At 44.6% G+C, this 16,199-nt stretch overlaps 1 protein-coding gene and 1 long non-coding RNA gene across 3 annotated transcripts in view; one reads left to right on the top strand and one right to left on the bottom strand.

The window, feature by feature from the left end:
* STON2 (stonin 2) overlaps positions 1-16,199 on the top strand; it is a 171,563-nt gene that overhangs the window by 125,231 nt on the left and 30,133 nt on the right. The window lies entirely within an intron of this gene.
* On the bottom strand, positions 4,705-14,870 carry LOC109321526. Of its 2 annotated transcripts, none has more exons than XR_002104075.1 (3): positions 14,088-14,870; positions 12,575-13,407; positions 4,705-5,673 (listed from the first exon to the last, which is right to left on the bottom strand). It is a non-coding gene; the product is annotated as an uncharacterized LOC109321526 (long non-coding RNA). The 2 variants fall into 2 exon arrangements; XR_002104074.1 differs by lacking the exon at positions 4,705-5,673 and adding an exon at positions 5,807-8,878 and having other exon boundaries at positions 14,088-14,869.

The raw sequence follows: 16,199 nt of genomic DNA, 5'->3' as shown, positions 1-16,199 counted from the left end.
GTTTGCCCTGGAATGCTCTATGGAGCTTGAGATAACACTCTTTTATATCATCTTCCATCTGAGTCTATTACAGCACTTTACAGACATTAAAAGAATTAAACTAATGACACATATATGAAGAAAAAAAATCAAACCTATCTTAGAGATGAGAAAGCCATAAGGTAATTCCCTAAACTCAAAGAAGTCTGTAGCAGAGCTTATTCTAATTCCCATGTGTTCTTTAGTCCCCCAAATATCCTTTCCCTTCAAGATTTCAGTAGACTCATAAAATTTGCAGTGGGTCCTTACTCTGGAAGCTTCTGCTCATTGCCCCTGTATGTCTGTGCTCCTCAGTAAACTCTTTTGACATCAAAAGGGAATGTTGCCTATTGTGATGTAATAAAGATATATGCAGTGCTTTTTTAAATCTACTGCAGAAAGCCAGAGAGTTGGGAGATGGGACAGTTCTAGGCAAAAGAAAGTAATTTTTTCTGTGATTGTTCACCATTGCCACATAACAGAACTCACCCCCATATTCAGCTGGCCTTGGCATTTGACAAAGGACTGTGTTTGGCTACTCATAGGTTTATGCAACTGCATGGATAATGTAGGCAGAGATATTTATTAATTCAATATTAAAAATACCCTCTGCTGCTTCATATATTGATAACTTTAAGCTCCTTCTCTAGTCAATTAAAACATTCAAGTTAGCCAAGCCAAGTATACACATCCCTATTTAGAAGCTACACTTGTATTTATTCAGGTCTCAGTAATAGTAAACATCGTGCAGACAAAGTCACTATATAAGCCTAGGAGCTAACAGAACATCCAGTCAAAAGAGCTGACTGTTTTCCTACAACCAGATACACGCCAAGGCATTTACTGAAAATGAAGGTAAGCTTTTTTTTTTCTCTCACCAAACTGTTCAGGGTAGGGTCCTAGCATGCAGCCCTATAGCCAAATGAACCTATGCAACTGAGTTACATTTACTGCTTTGCTAAGATGATCCTTGGTTCTTACATTCCTGCACTAGGGACAAGTGAGTGCTAGTAAAGTTGACTACACGTCACCTTTATTTTCCCAGTATTCAAAGCAGCCTAGGAATCTACTCAGGCCTTAATGTACATTAGAGCAGCCTTGGACTACAGTAATTGATATTCTGTTTTCAGTCCCCTATAGACCTGGAAAGCACAAAAAAGTGATAGGGACTATGTACTGCCCAGTGCAGTTCCAGGTGAAGATACCTAAACTAGCTCTGACTAGACTGAGTATGGAAAGAAGGAAACCCATGTCAATACAGCTCTGCTTTGGCTAGTTTACCCTGCTTCTCACTGTGTTGTGTAGATCTCTTCGTAGTGTAGCATGCAAGCAGTGTGATCCTCGTCACATCACGTGAGCCGCTTTCTCTCTAGCCTGTCTCCAGCATACCCCTCTATCCTGGGAGTGAGAAGCAGAGACAAAAATCTCAGATGCCAGATCTAAACGGTAGAGGAAAAGCATATCTGCACTGCCTGAGAGTGCTATTGTGAAGCACTTCTCACCCATTCACTCCCACTCTTCATATATCAAAGCCTGGAAATGAAGCAATGTAGCTACCTTTGGAGTAGCACTGAGTACACATGAAAGAGTAAGTCTGAGAGACACCAAATAGCCGTGGTGGCAGAGCTTTCTAATGTAGACAGGGTCTCTATAACTTTCCTCTGTAAGACCCTTTTTCCCTGCAAGAGCGCTATTAATAAAAGTCATGACCTATATAGGGAGACACATCAGCGTGTCCTGATAAGCACACATGTGAAGGGGTACATGCTTCCCATGGGACAAAAAGCAGCGGCACATATTTGTGCCGCTGCTGTTTGTCCATGGGCACGCTCCTGCATGAGCACTTTAACATGCAGCAAAGTGTCCTGGGTGGGATAGGGAAAGCTGGGAGTCCTGGGGGCCTCCTGTGGCAGCAGCAGCACCAAGCTGGCCACTTAGAGCCTGGCCAACAGCCAGAGCATGGCTGTGCCCAACCAGGCTCCCTTTACAGCGGCGTACACTGCTGCCGTGTGCACCATTCTGCTTTTTTGACATCTCCCAGTGTTAAAAAAAACCTTTCCTGCTGCTAATTAGTAGCACGGTGAACAGATGCACATGTACAGTTGAGGCACTGCAAACATCATGTACGCGCTCATCAGGATGCCCCCATTGTGAGGAAATGAGCAGATTGGGAAACTAAGCCTGTTAGTTAACACCTTTAGAAATGCTAGGCCTAGTCTACGCTAGAAAATGTTGATATAACTGTTCTGCTAGCAAGACTTGGAGTGCATTCATGCTCAAACTCCTCTGTGGTGCCAGACTGCTTCTTTGAGTACAATAAGTCTTCTGCCCAGCAGCCTGCTGAAGATATAGGTAAACACATCTATCCCTTCCTCTGGCTGTCATGGCAGCAATTGGTGCTTTGCAATGTGCACTTTGTGTTCTGTTGGCACAGCTGCTGAGTAGTCACACGGGGCTACCTGAAGTGCTTGGGTGAGCACATGCTCTGGTGGCTTTGTAGTGGCAGCTGTCTGCTCCCAGAACTTCCTGTGGCAGAGGCAGGTAAGTGTATGAATGGCCTAGACCAGGCTTTCCAGTACGCACACATTTGAGGAGTAACTAAACAAGCACTGACAAAAGTGGTAAGTGTCTTGCAATAACTGGCCATCAATTGCTTTCAAGTTACAACAGGGCTACAAAGCGCGGCCTACATTTAGCCTACGATGTGTTGACTACAATGGACCAACTTGCAGGATCATCATAAAATTCTAGTTTATTGGATGCAAAAGTCAGACCATAAACCTTGGTGCTGATCCCCTCAAACACACACACGTTTATGCACACACACACACTCAAAGTAGCTAGCTCTGAACACTAAGCATTGGTATAAAGATATACCTATCCCCAAGCACTGGAGTCTGCCATAGATGACCAGTCAAGGCTTCTTTTAGTGCAATGTTGCTGCAGAAGGGTGCCGCCAGCTGGTCCTTCTGGCTGGACAAGCAGGGTGCTGGTCAGGTCAAAGAGGGCACTGTTGGGGGTCATTCTTCGCTGCCTTTTATCCCTCTCTGGCAGACTTTGGTGACTCCCCAATTCTAGGGCTTACCCAATCCAGGGGTTGTTGACCTCGAGGGACATCCCTCTTGGTAGCTGCTGGATGGCAGCTGTCAGCCCTAGGGGTCATGTCCACACATATCTTCAGTCTCAGGAGTCCATTGATGAATTTTGATTGATTCACTGCCATGATGAATAGAGCTCTGAAAGTGGTTGATTAGGGGGTATTTCAGCCCCAAGGGTCTGTTTCCAGCATTGATTAGTTCAAACTGGGGCTTCTGCACCTTTAACAGTGAAGTTTCAGGGAGTTCCTGGCTCTGGATTGATTCTTTCCTTTTCTTGGTCTGTAGTTTTGTGGTGTTAATTGCCACTCATTAACATGCTTATCCAGACTAGCTATTGTGTCACACAATCAACCATGATTCATTCATGGACCTGCTCCATATTGAGATTCCTGCTCTTGCTAACATTGTTACATGGTACAACTTGCTTTTAAACTTCAAGTACGTTTGTAAAAGCATCTACAAGCTCTATTGTCACTACAAATACACCTTATATAAAAATAATAATGATATAATAAAAGAAAAAGAGAGAGGAAGGTAGAAAATAGAAAGCATCCCCAAAAGGTGGCAAATACTAAAAGAGGCGCTTTTGTCATATGGAGGAGCTTCACATTTCGGGAGAGAGGGGGGCAGACAAAAGGGTTTCTTGCTACATTATTAAACATGGCACAACTGGCCAGGCCCTGTAGCAGGGACACACCAGGTAGTGGGCATATACAGAAGAACTGTGTAAGACAGGGCATAGATTATGTTGTATAAATAGATGTGAGACTTATTAAAAAGGGCTTCTATACACACAGTGCATCTACACATGAAATTAATGCAAAGCAATAAACACCAGGGCAGCTTGCACCTGAGTCAACTGCTCCTGGGCACAGCATCTACACATGTGCCTGGAACAGCAGTAATTTGAACCAGGGTGGAGCAGGCCCCTGGTTGGCTGGGTTGACTGGGCACAATGTACACCCACAGTCAGCCTTTACACATGCATTTCAGCGCAGTAAAGTACTCCACTGTAAGGCAGTACTATCCTACAGCAGAGTTAATTAGTTAGCTGTGCCATAATACTGGTGCATGTGTAGATAGTGATGCTTTACTTCGGAGCTAATTTGTCAACTCCACAGTAAAGCACATGTGTAGATGCACCTAAAGGAAAGTTAGTGTAGCTTAAGCTAAAGTGTATCTTAGCGTAGTTTAAGCTACAGCACAGCAGCTTTTCTGCACTAACTCCCAGTCTTAGGATGTGAGTAGATGAATGATTTGCTACAAGATAGTGTATGAACCAGCAGTGTGTCAACTACTTCACATAATTGCTCATGTTTGTGTTAATGCAAGGTAGCTTGCTCCTCACTGAAAGCAAGTTAAGCCACTTTGCATTTCCTGTGATGTAAGAGCAGGTAGGCACCTGGATAGCTATTGCAGACAAGGTTCTTTAGGTGTATCTAATATCTTTTATTAGACCAACTTAAATAGTTGGGAAAAAAATGTCTTAGCAAGCTTTTGGGTTTAAAAACCCTTTGTCAGGCTGAGGCGGCCTCTGCAGTTGGTGTGTGCTCATCCTGGGTAGAATGAATAGTCTTCATTCCATCCAACCTACACCCCTGGATAGCTATGGAGCACCTAAAGTACCAGAAGCCCACACCATAACATACTGTAACTTGCTTGTGCATCCACACCTTAAGAGCCCACTAAGTACAAGATCACTGTGAAAGTAAGATGTGTCAGACAAATACACTCTTTGGACATGTTTCTAGTCCATAGGATGATGCTAGGGAGCACTGCTATGACAGGCCCTGCCAACTCCCTCCCACTTCACATACACATGTAGTGGCTCTCTCAGTCTTGGGTGTATGTGTGTGACAGTGGGTATTCCCAGTGCTGTCTAATGTCTAATGAAACTGGTTTGGGTATGCAGCAAGTGACTGGTCTTGCTTTCATGGTGGCACTCCTAGTAAAATCTGATGCACTATAAACATACCACAATGTATACAGGGAGTTACACTGGAGTAGTTGGAGTAGCTGGTGTGCTTACTGTGCATTAGCTTCCTGTGTAGACACTTCACTCAGAGGTGTTTGCATAAATCAGGAGTAACTCCATGGAAGTAAATTAAATTATACTCTTCCACATATGAATAAAGCAGCTGTTGGCTAGATGCTGTAGCAATCAGTGAAAGTCATTTATCAGCCTGCTGCTGGGCTTAAAACCCTTCAGCTCCACCGGTTCAGGATTCCGCATATAGTGAGAGTGCCTAATTGCTTTTTGAGTGCAGCTATTTGATTATGTGGATTCCTCATTGTTGGAGTTTATGGATTACAGCCAGTTGTGGCTTGGTCCTTGTCAGAACCCATTACCAGTGGAGGAGTTGTGATTCAGAACAGTTGGAGGCTGTGTGATTAATCTTCTGTCACTTAAACAGCACAGAAATGGCTAAAATTGCAGGAACATGCTGCCAAGAAGTTGTTGCTGGTGCTGCTTGAGGATATTCTTTCAGTCCCTAGGGTAGAGCAAACACTGGCAGATAAGCTCCATTCCCATCAGACTTGTGGTGTTTTTCCAAGTCTACAGAAATCACCTGCTTTTTATTAGAATGATTATTCATTTACCATGTGGAATCACCTAGACCCGTTGCACCAGACGCTACATCCATACACAATCCACTTACAATGAAAAGATGGTTGCTGGTCCCAAAAGCAGTGCTACCCTTATTTATTATAAACATAATGGCAGGTTGGGGTTGGATTTTAATGGTAGGGCAATTGATTCCTCTTCAAATAGAGATGAATGTACAAGAATGTATTCAATGATATATGCTATAAGGAAGTGATAATCCTTGGCCAACAAAGTTACTCTGGCATAAACCTGCAATGAGATATATGTGCCCCACAAAACAGCAGCCAGGAAAAGGTTGATGATAGAGGTAACCTCATTACCTTGCCCAGCTGTGACTAAGCAGACTATTAGAGGCAGCTGCTATACAAAACTGAAGCTGAGGCAGAATAGGGGACAGGTGGAGAGAAAAAAATGTAAAAAATTCAATAAGCAGCAGCTCAGGGAAACACTGAAGATTAGGAAGGATTTGTCCTCAGCTGCATAGTATGAGGGTTTCTGGGCTGAAACTGGGTAGCCACAGATCCTGTTTCATACTGGACCATCCTATTTTTAAACGCTGTCCCCTGTCTGTTTCTCAATGAGGACTGGACTGCAAAAAGTCCTGTTTTTCAGTTCATTAGTGGAAACTCATGTCAATCACTTGTCTTCATGATTTTATTGGCTGTGCCTAGAGCTAGAGTGGTGCACAGCCAGGACAGGATTCGCAGCCAGGGAGAGAGGCGGCTTTTTTGTGGTGGCCCCACCCCTCACTGCTGATTGGCCAAGGGGATGTCTGTATTCTGGGTTTGCATCAGTGACCACCCTAGCTGAAACCTATAGTGGAGGCTGGGTTTTGGCTTCCTCTAGCTGAAATGAAAGCCCGAGAAGGAAAGGAGCCAAAAGACGTGCGAGTCCCAGGTTGTAAGGAAGCATAGGGCTGGCCAAAGACTATTCTGGACTTTGGAGCATAACTGAACTTTTTACTATTCCAAGAGATGCGATTTCCTAAGTTATAGAAAAGCAAGTGGTCATAGGTAGGGTTGCTATGCCAGATCTGAGCTTTGCTGGAGGGAATAACATGGAGTCCTGCTTGTTGATGCGGTTTGGACTGACAAAACTACATTTAAAAGAATAGTTTATTTTGGTTCAACAGAGGGAGAGGGGTCATCTTGTACTGGAACAGAAAGCAGCTTTGCCAGTTTAGTCTGGTCCTCATTAGGAATAAGTTTCTTGTATTGTATGCTAGTATTCCTATTTGCATGTCCAGACCAGTCCATGAGCAATCAGTACTCTATTTTTAACAGATTTGTCAATGTTTACAAAAGTGCTCTTAGTGCAAACAGCTTTTGTCAGTACTCAAGCAGAACAACCAGTGATTCCTGCTTTATTTTTCCTTGGCCCTCACTCAGGCAGAGTAAGGATTTCAGGTTCCAACACTAACATTCTCTGTGCTTTGTTCAGGTTCAATGAAGGCAATAGGCCTACTCATACACAAAGATGACCACACAGCCAGTGCCCCTTCACGTCCTATCCAGACTAGGATTTAAGGTGTTGTGTCTTCTTAATATATTTTGAAAGCCTAGTGGAAGCCTAGGATTTAAGTTGCTCGGTATAGTACGCATTAAAGGTGCTTGTCTTGTCTACATCAGCTTCTTCAAATGTATTGGCACATACGAGCTAACGTTCCATCCTACAGTTTACCCCTTACTGTAGACTAGGCCTGAGAGCAAATTTATATAGAAAATAGAGACTGCTTCAAATAGCTGATCAGGAATTCCATTTTTAATTGTGTTCCAATTTTTATGCATTCAGGAAATATGATATAGTTTGTCAAGAGAAGCTTAGTGCTGAAGGCAATAGAAACACAAATTTACTGACTGTCAATTTTGGCTGATAAACCATATAAGGTGGGCCATTGTTACATGGGCACTTTCACCAAGACTACAGTTTTTTTCACCTTTAACTGAAGCACGTTCACAGTTTCTGAGAATTACTGTTTGAAATTACATGTCTGTACATAACCCTTTATTAACAGTCAGTAACTGTTCTAATTTTTTTAGTGCTAGTTGTACCAAGAAAACTGTTGCAAAGCATGAGTTCATTATTAAATTCCATCTGTGGTAACCAAAAGAAAAAAAATATTGAATTGGAACCCATGGGTTTGTTTTTTTCCCCCTCGTTTCTACGGACAGTTGTAAAATCATTCATTAGAACATATTAAAAGCCAAATGCAATCCTGTTTGCTGTAATGAGGGAAAGTAGAGAGACTAGATTAAATTCTCAGGGGAACCTGTGAGGACTATGGGAGAAGTAGTAGTAGTTGGGTTGGCAATATTTCTAATTAAGCTCCTTTAGGTCCTGTTTAGAACCTAATTATTAAAAAAACCAACCCCCTAAAACCTATCTATACTGGGTCTTTTTTGTCAGGGCAAAAGCCCAGGACAGATGTGCCATACCAGCATACATGACCAGGGCCCTCTCCACACGTTACATTTATGTTGCAATTAACATGCTAATTACAACATAAATGGGGTATGTCTTACTGGTGTAATCTATTTTTTACTTTGGCACTGCAAGTCTATAGTTGCTTTTTATGCTAGCGTATCTATGAACAACGTCAAACCATGTTTGTTGACTGGACAAACCCTACAGAACAGTAACGACATTAGCTATTTTCTAATATCTACCAGTGGTTTACAGAGTGAAGAGATTGTATACTGAAGTTCCTCAAAACTATATGAACTGCTGTCTCCTTCACTGTATAATCAGTGGTGTTCACATGGAATGATGATGTTCTTAAGTCAGTGCAATCTGATAATGTGGTTGCTATTAGTTTTTATGGATGTGCATTTATTACCAATTCTCCAGTCTAACAGGACAGAAAAAGAGCTGAAAATGAAACTGTTGGAAGAACTGGAAAAAAAACTCCAGCTTTAAGAAAGGTTAAAAAAAAGTTGGAGATTATCACTTAAAAGGGAGAGACTTTAGACCACAAGTCAAAATTGTTTGTTTCTTTTTCACTGCCGTACTTCAGGTACTTGGCACCTCTGAAGCTCTAAGGACTAATGTCTCAAGAGTAGTACCCCAAATTAATGGACACTTGAAAATTATCTTCTTAATCCTTGTAACTCCATTTTCATTTTCGTAAAATGGGCACAACACCTTCTTCAAAGACCTGTTGTAAGGTAAAATAAATGAACATCGGTAAAGAACTTTGAATCCAACAATGAAAGGTACTATAGAAGAGCAAAGCAACCCATCTAGTCTGGGGGTCAGACTAGGTGATCCGTTCAGGTCCCTTCTGACCCCAAACTACTATGAAACTAGTATGAAACCCCAAGACAACAACTTCCTCCCACTTTGTGCAAAATCCTTCCTTTCAAAGATGAAGCTGTTTAATAGGCAGGAGAGGCAGAGCAGCACACATTGCATTTCCAACACTGGCACAATTCTATTTGTGTAGATCACAATGGCTCAGAGAGAAGCAACTACATGCAGCTGTTCACCTCATGAAGAACACGGGTTGCCTATAAACGTCATGGTACTAGCTACAATGTGTGTGCTGGCTTTGGGAGCTACATATGCCTTCTGGCTGGCAAACCATGCCTCTCCGAACCTACCTGAGGATAGGAGTCATTTATCATATCTTGTGCTCTTCTTGAGAACTCATTACTTGCTACTGCACAGGGCTGGATTTGGAAGAAATTCCCTTTACCCCACCAAACTGTAGTGTTTGGCCTTTGTCTCAGGATATCCTAAAGCCCTAACATTATCCCAGTGGATATGTATGTGCAGGTATGTGTGTACATGTACCTGTCTTATCCATCTACCTGGCCATCTCCCTAGTCAGGGAGAGGCAGGATAGTGTGATGGACAGAGTACTGGGAATCAGGAGCTAACAGAATAAGGCCAGGGACCCTTGTTTGCATCCATTTTAGCAAGATCCATCATGGCTTCTGCCAGCCTTGGTGTCTCCCTGCACCTTGTGTTCCTCCTCCCTGTGGCTGCCCTGTTTACATACAGCTATTACTATTCTCTAACACAGACTTTGGGAAGGTGCTTTTCAGCCCCATGTCACTAATAAGAACATAAGAATTACCATTTATGGGTCAGACAATAGGTCAGGGATGGACAACCGCTTTATCTGGCAGGCCACTTAACGAGTTTTTCCAAGCTGCTGAGGGCCACACATGTAAAATCTTTCAGAAAATATCATTTTAACAAATTACAGATAAAAAAATCAAATCATATACTAAAAAGTCAAACATCTACTAGAACATATTTTATTTAAAAAAATAATTTTTGACCTGATGTATGTGTTTTTGAGTACTGTATATGGAAGCAATTGCATAATAGCTCAAAATAAAGTCTAACTCTTGTATATTGTGTGTGTGGTGGAGGGGTGTGTGTGTGGGAGACAGAGGCAACGGGGGTGCATGTGGGTGTGGGGGGCTTCCTGCATGCTAGGTTCCAGGGGCCAGCTCCAGGTCCCAGCTACCTTCCGCTCACTTGGCCACCCACAGGTGCAACTTACCCCTGGCCTGGCTGGGTGTGTGGTGCCCAGCTCACGTCCCTGTGGCTGTTGTTGTTTTCCTGCACTACCTGCTGCCCAGAGTGGTGCAGCATGGGCAGGAGGAGAAGGAGGAGCTGCTGGAGGTGGGGGAAGGCCAAGCAGTACCTGGGCAGTTGCAGCCGCACCAGAAGCAGCCCCGCCAGGAAGCTGTGCATGACGGCTGGGGCCAGGACCATTGGCAGGCGTGGATGGGAATGCAGCACACGCTGCCCAGGGCAGAAGTGGGAGGAGCTTGGCCCCAGGCAGATCATCACCAGGGCTGACACATGGGCCGGTTTACAATTAATTGGTTGGCACCTGCCTGCAGACCAGATCCAATCAATTGGTAAGCCAGATCCAGCCTGCAGGCTGTATTTTGCCCACCCCTGTCATCTTGCCCAGTCTCCTGTGTCCACAGTGGATTCTGAAAGGGAGGGGAAACAGGGTATGGTTCCCCCCCCTTCCAAACTTCCTCTCTCACTTGCAGCTTCCAGGATTTCAGCGCTAGGAAATTCTGATTCAGGGGCTGTGCTCCTTACTCCAGTGCTCAGTAGCTACTGCTGTCCCTTTCCTCCAGAATTTATCCAACTGTTTTTGAATCTAGCTAAACTGAAACTTCCATAGCATCTGGTGGCCACAAGCTCCATGGCTAAACAACACACTGTTTGGAAAAGAGCTTCCTTGTGTTCATTCTAAACTTAGCAGTTTTCAAATACTTGAAGGGCTGCTATAAAGAAGAAGGAAATCATCTTTTCTGTCTTGCTACAGAGAGAAGGATGTGGGCCAATGGCTTGAAATTGTGGCAAAGTAAGTTTAGATTGGATAGCCAGAAAAATGTCTTCACTGTTAGAATACTGAGGCAGTCGAATAGACAGCATAGGGAAGTTGTGGACTCCCCATCACTGAAAGTGTTCACAAGGAGGTGGTACAGCCACTGGTCAGGAATGATCTAGGTGTAGCTATATACCTGTTTTCTACCATGGGTATTTCTCAAGCTTCTGGGTTTCGTCTTCCCCAAGGCATTGGGTGTTGGCTCCAGTGAAGTGATGTTCCCTCTAAGGAGTAGCGGTCCTTGAGTATGCCACCTTGGTCTGTCATGGGACACTTATCAAAGGGGGCTGGGGTTGGGGGCCAGAGGCAGGAGCTGGGGGCTGGAGGCGGGGGCCAGAGCCGGGAGCTGGCATGGGTTCTGCCGGCTCCGGGGAAGTGCTTCGCTCCCTGGCATCAGGGCCAGGGAGTGAAGCACTTCCCCAGAGTCAGCCCCCACGCCAGCCTCCATCCCTGCCTTGCCTCACCTCGGGGAGGAGCCGCTGCCTGCCCTGAGTGACACTCCGCTGGCTCCAGGACACTGCTCCACTCCCCCACAGGGTTCGGAGGGCATGTCCCGCAGTGTCTTGGAGCTGGCAGAACTGCACTCGGGGCAGGCAGAGGCTCCTCCCCGAGGTGAGGCAAGGCTGGAATGGAGGCTGGGGCAGGGGGCTGGCGCAGGCTCCGCTGGCTCCAGCGAAGTGCTCCACTCTCCAGTCCTGATGCCAGGAAACGAAGCACTTCTCCGGAGCTGGCGGAGCCTGCGCCAGGCTCCTGCCCCAGCATCTTCTGGTGCACAGCCTTTTCGTTGTACACTGCTGTGCATGTGCGCACCTTAGAGGGAACCTTGCAGCCAAGGCTGGGGACTTTGACAGGGATTTGCCAATGCTTCTGCTGGGAGCAAAACCAGAGGTTGCTGGATAGGGAGGTCTTCCCCCTCCATTCAGGGTCAGACTAAATCACTGTACTTGGGATTAGTATGAACTGTGGGGATTTTTGCCTTCCTCCAAAGTTGGGGTATGGCCCCCTACCTGGGACATCTTGAGTGTATATTGATAATATTTCATAGAAGCAGGACAGTAGCTACAATGCTTCAACTGTTTTATGTGTGGCAGGTTAGAGTGCTAGGTCTATGTTGTGTCAGGGCTGAAAGCAGCTTTATATAGAGTTTCAGTGATGGCTTGTATGGGATGGGATGAAAAACCATGATCCTGCCTCAGGCAGAGCAGTTGAAGTAGATGACCTCTGGAGGACCCTTCCACCCCTACTTCTCCATGACTATGACTTGCATAACTATACTTCCCCATGCTGAAACCAGAACACCTGGATAAGATTTTACTAGTGTTCAGGGGAGTTCAGTTACATATGCAAAAACATATAAGAAAAATACACAATATAGTGAAACGCTCTTAATATGAATTCAAAGAGACTAAATGGGTTTGTTTTCATAAGTTAACGAATACAGTAGCTTCCCCCATACAAACAGCATAAACAGTCAAAGTATGTACTTACAATAAGGTGATTACTGATGTTTTCCTTGTCTTGCTGTCCTTCAGGGTGTGAAGTTGCTTGTTGCCAGCTTTATTTCTCTGATGATGCTATCTTTTAGAGGGCCTGCTTGTCTTTCAGCAGCTTGTCACAGAACACAGTACAATCCAGATCAAAATTAACTCACATAGCCTTCATGGTGGAGACTTGTAGATGTGATTTTTCAGGAGACCACACATTGTTGATAATAGAAAACACATGCTTAACAGGGGCAGTTGTGCCCAGGAAACATAACATGAATTCCACAGCCTTAGCTAGATCTGCATATTGTACTGCCCTGCTGTCCATCCCTTGAAAAATGCATAGCCACCTTTCAGCAATCTGGTTGCAATCAGAAAGATGACGAGATGATTGATTTTGCATTGGCCCACTTAAAAAGGCAATTTTAATCCAACATACATAAGGTCGGAATTCTAGTGTGGCACATAGCGAAGCTGTCTTCTATTTCATCCCACACTGGCATATTGCTCAACAGGGCCCACACAAGCTTTTTTGCACGCTCAAAGGCAGGTTTCCAGTGCTCCAAGTAAGACAGGCATTGTACAATTCTGTGTTGTAAAATTCTTGTTCCTTCATTTGCCGACAGTCTACAAGAGACTGCAGTAGGTTCTTTGCTTTTGTTGTGACAAATTGTTGTCCAAGCCTCTCCGCTAAATTATCCCACAGGGAATGTATCTGCAGAGCAACTTCTGTCACCAACACATCATTTTTCTCAATTGCCTCTACGTTCTTCTGAAACATGGCTGTTTGTTTACTGGCAAAGGCAAGCTACAATTTAGTGCTAAGGTCGTTGAAGACTTCTTTGTGGTACCCATATCCTCAGTTTTGCTCACAGTACAGAAACCAGACATGAAGTTGACAAAAGAGAAACCCAAGTGTTCTGACTGTACGGTTGCTACGGGACTGCTGAAACAGGGAAACGTGGTTTCACAACATTGTCAAGGTAATAAAGCAACTGCGCTGGCAAACTGCAAAACTGTATCAAAAGGTGAGCAACTCAGCCCACCAAAACAAATAATCAGTGCAACCCATCTAACGTGTAACCTCAAGAGGATACAATATGAACTAGGTTGCACAAAGTATGCAAGGTCTGTTAACTGCAAGTAGGATAGCCACTTAGCCAATCACAGTAAGGATTAATCCAAATTTGGTTCTAAATTCCGCTCGTATGCAAATAAATTTGAGACAAAATATGAGCAAAATGTGCTGATCTTTGGGTTCTCATAGAAGTGTACTGCTGGGGGAACAGATGACTTAAGAGCTTTGCGGGACCAGCAGCTTAGCTGATCTGCTCCAGGCATCATCTTTAGGGGTATCTTTAAAAATTGCGCATAAGAGGTAACAAGGCTTGAACATGCTATATTGGATTTTGTGAGTATACTCTACTTCTTTTTCTCTTAAATAAAACACAGCTTGCCTCAAAGATCTGCGTGTCTACTTTAACTAACTCATCCGCTCGACCCATTACGGGTACGACATTCTTTTAACAGTGTCAGGCACTTCTCTTGAGAAAGGAAACATGCTTTAACCCCATTGAAAATCAACAGAATTCTATCCAACACTGGTTTCAGTGACAAGAATTGTGTGCTGCTGTGCTGTAGTAATTTAAAATACTCAACACTGACAAATTGGCAGAAGTCTTTCAGCTCTTCAACTCTTAGTCTGGCTTGGAGTTTTTGCCACAGATTGCTTTTTTCAGGACATCTGGCACCACCAAAGTTAGTGTTGGTATTGTCTGCATGAATTCCAATGAGCTTCGCACTAACAGGGTACTTCTTAATCACTTGCTAGAGAAATGCACACTGCACATCAGATGTTTCGCCCAGTAGAAAAGAAAACTCAGTAATTTTTGTGTTGACTCCCCTAATTGGAAGAAAAAAGAATACAAGAACAAGAAACAGCTTTTGCTCCCTTTTTTGTTCAATGCATCCACATTAAGCATAATAAATGAGCACTTCTCCAAATCACAATGCACTTCTTCTGTTGACAAAAGAGCTAATACATTGCAAATTATTGCCTTGGATTTTGTGTGAGCAAATGAAAACTTAGGTTGGTAGAGTTTCTTAAAATGATGTAGTCACTTGGCCCGAAATGGTGTCCATGACGTACCGTGGTAAGCAAATAGTCCTTCACTAGCAAAAATGTGATTAACAAAACGCCAATCAAATTTTTTGTTTTGCTTAACAAAAAAAAAAAAAATCTGAAATGCTTGGAGTTGCACATTTAGTACTTTCGGCCCCTGTGTTTTTTTGTTTGAAGGTGCTGAGTAATGTCACAGCTGCTGCCTGAAGTCTTGCAATTAAATAATTTTTTTTGCAAAAATCTTGTTGGTCTAATAAAATATATCACCTCTACCATGAGCCCAGATTGCTTTCTCCACAAGTATGTCATACAGCTTGGCTGATTTTGTAGGTCTTCCTTACAGCAACAGGCATGTTTGTGACATTTTATAGCAAACACTACTGATTACTTCTGTAACCTCACGTGTTGTAGCTGACCATGCATCCCATGTGCACTTCATGTGGGTAGGTAGATTCCAGAGTCCCCGCCATGTGCCACTACCACCTATTGTAAATCAAACCAAGTGGTAAAATGTTGGGATGTTATTGTGAAATGGAGGTATGGAAAAAAAATGCAATTACATTTCTTTATGTAACGCCATATGAAAAATGCAATACATCAGCTGGCAAAAGAAAATGGGATAAATAGCCAAATAAAAAAAAAAGTGGGGACATTTGGGATAGGGCTCAAATAAGGGACTGTCCTGGCAAAAAGGGGATGTACGATCACCTTGACCAGGGCTCTACCTGCCAGCTTCAGGTTGTGCTCCCTTGTTCTTGTCTTGTGAGAGTCAGTAATGACTCCCCACTGATTTTCTTTCCTGTGTAATTCTGTGAACCCCTCCCAAGTCACCCCTAGCTGTCGGGCTCCTCCCTCTGCCAGGGCCCTGCTGGCCTCCAGTGGGGAGCCTCTTCCCCTGCTTCCCTGCTGCAGGTCCGGGACCTACTGACAGGCACCCCAGGACCGCATGTATGTAACAGTGCAGTTCCTCCGCAGTGGGGGTTGCCAACCCTGCCGGATTGGGCTGGAGCCTGAGGGAATCGGCCAGGTGACTACTGAAAGCAATCCAGGAGGCAGATTGTGAACAGGTCGAACAGTACAATGAGTGACATTACATCATGTTGGGAAACTAAAAAAACCTCCCGGAATGTCTTGAGTCAGAGCTGGCCACCCAACATGCAGCCGGGCCAAGGCAGCGTCCCTTGCAGCTGGCAAGCGTGCACGGGGTCAAAGGGCCACGGGGTGAGCCACAACCAGGCTCAATACAGCTGGTCGCTACGCTGCCCGACGCCCTCGTGGAACGCCAAGTCGCCGCCGCGCTGACGCGACCAGGCGCGTCACCAGCCACGCGCGCCAGCCTCACCGCCCTCAGCAGACATATCTACCGAGACACCCCAAACAGCGCACTTCCGCCACTCCAGGTATCATGGCGGCCGCGTCGCCCGCTCCCCTCCCTCGCACGTGACCACGCGGGGGCCGTACTCCCGCGCCGACTCTCGCGAGAGCTGCCCCCCTCCCGCGCCCCCGC

Source organism: Crocodylus porosus, unplaced genomic scaffold, assembly GCF_001723895.1.
Source record: "Crocodylus porosus isolate Cpor-Errol unplaced genomic scaffold, CroPor_comp1, whole genome shotgun sequence".
Lineage (NCBI taxonomy): Eukaryota > Metazoa > Chordata > Crocodylia > Crocodylidae > Crocodylus > Crocodylus porosus.
Note: the sequence above shows the minus strand (reverse complement) of the source record. Positions and strands in the feature narration are given on the sequence as shown.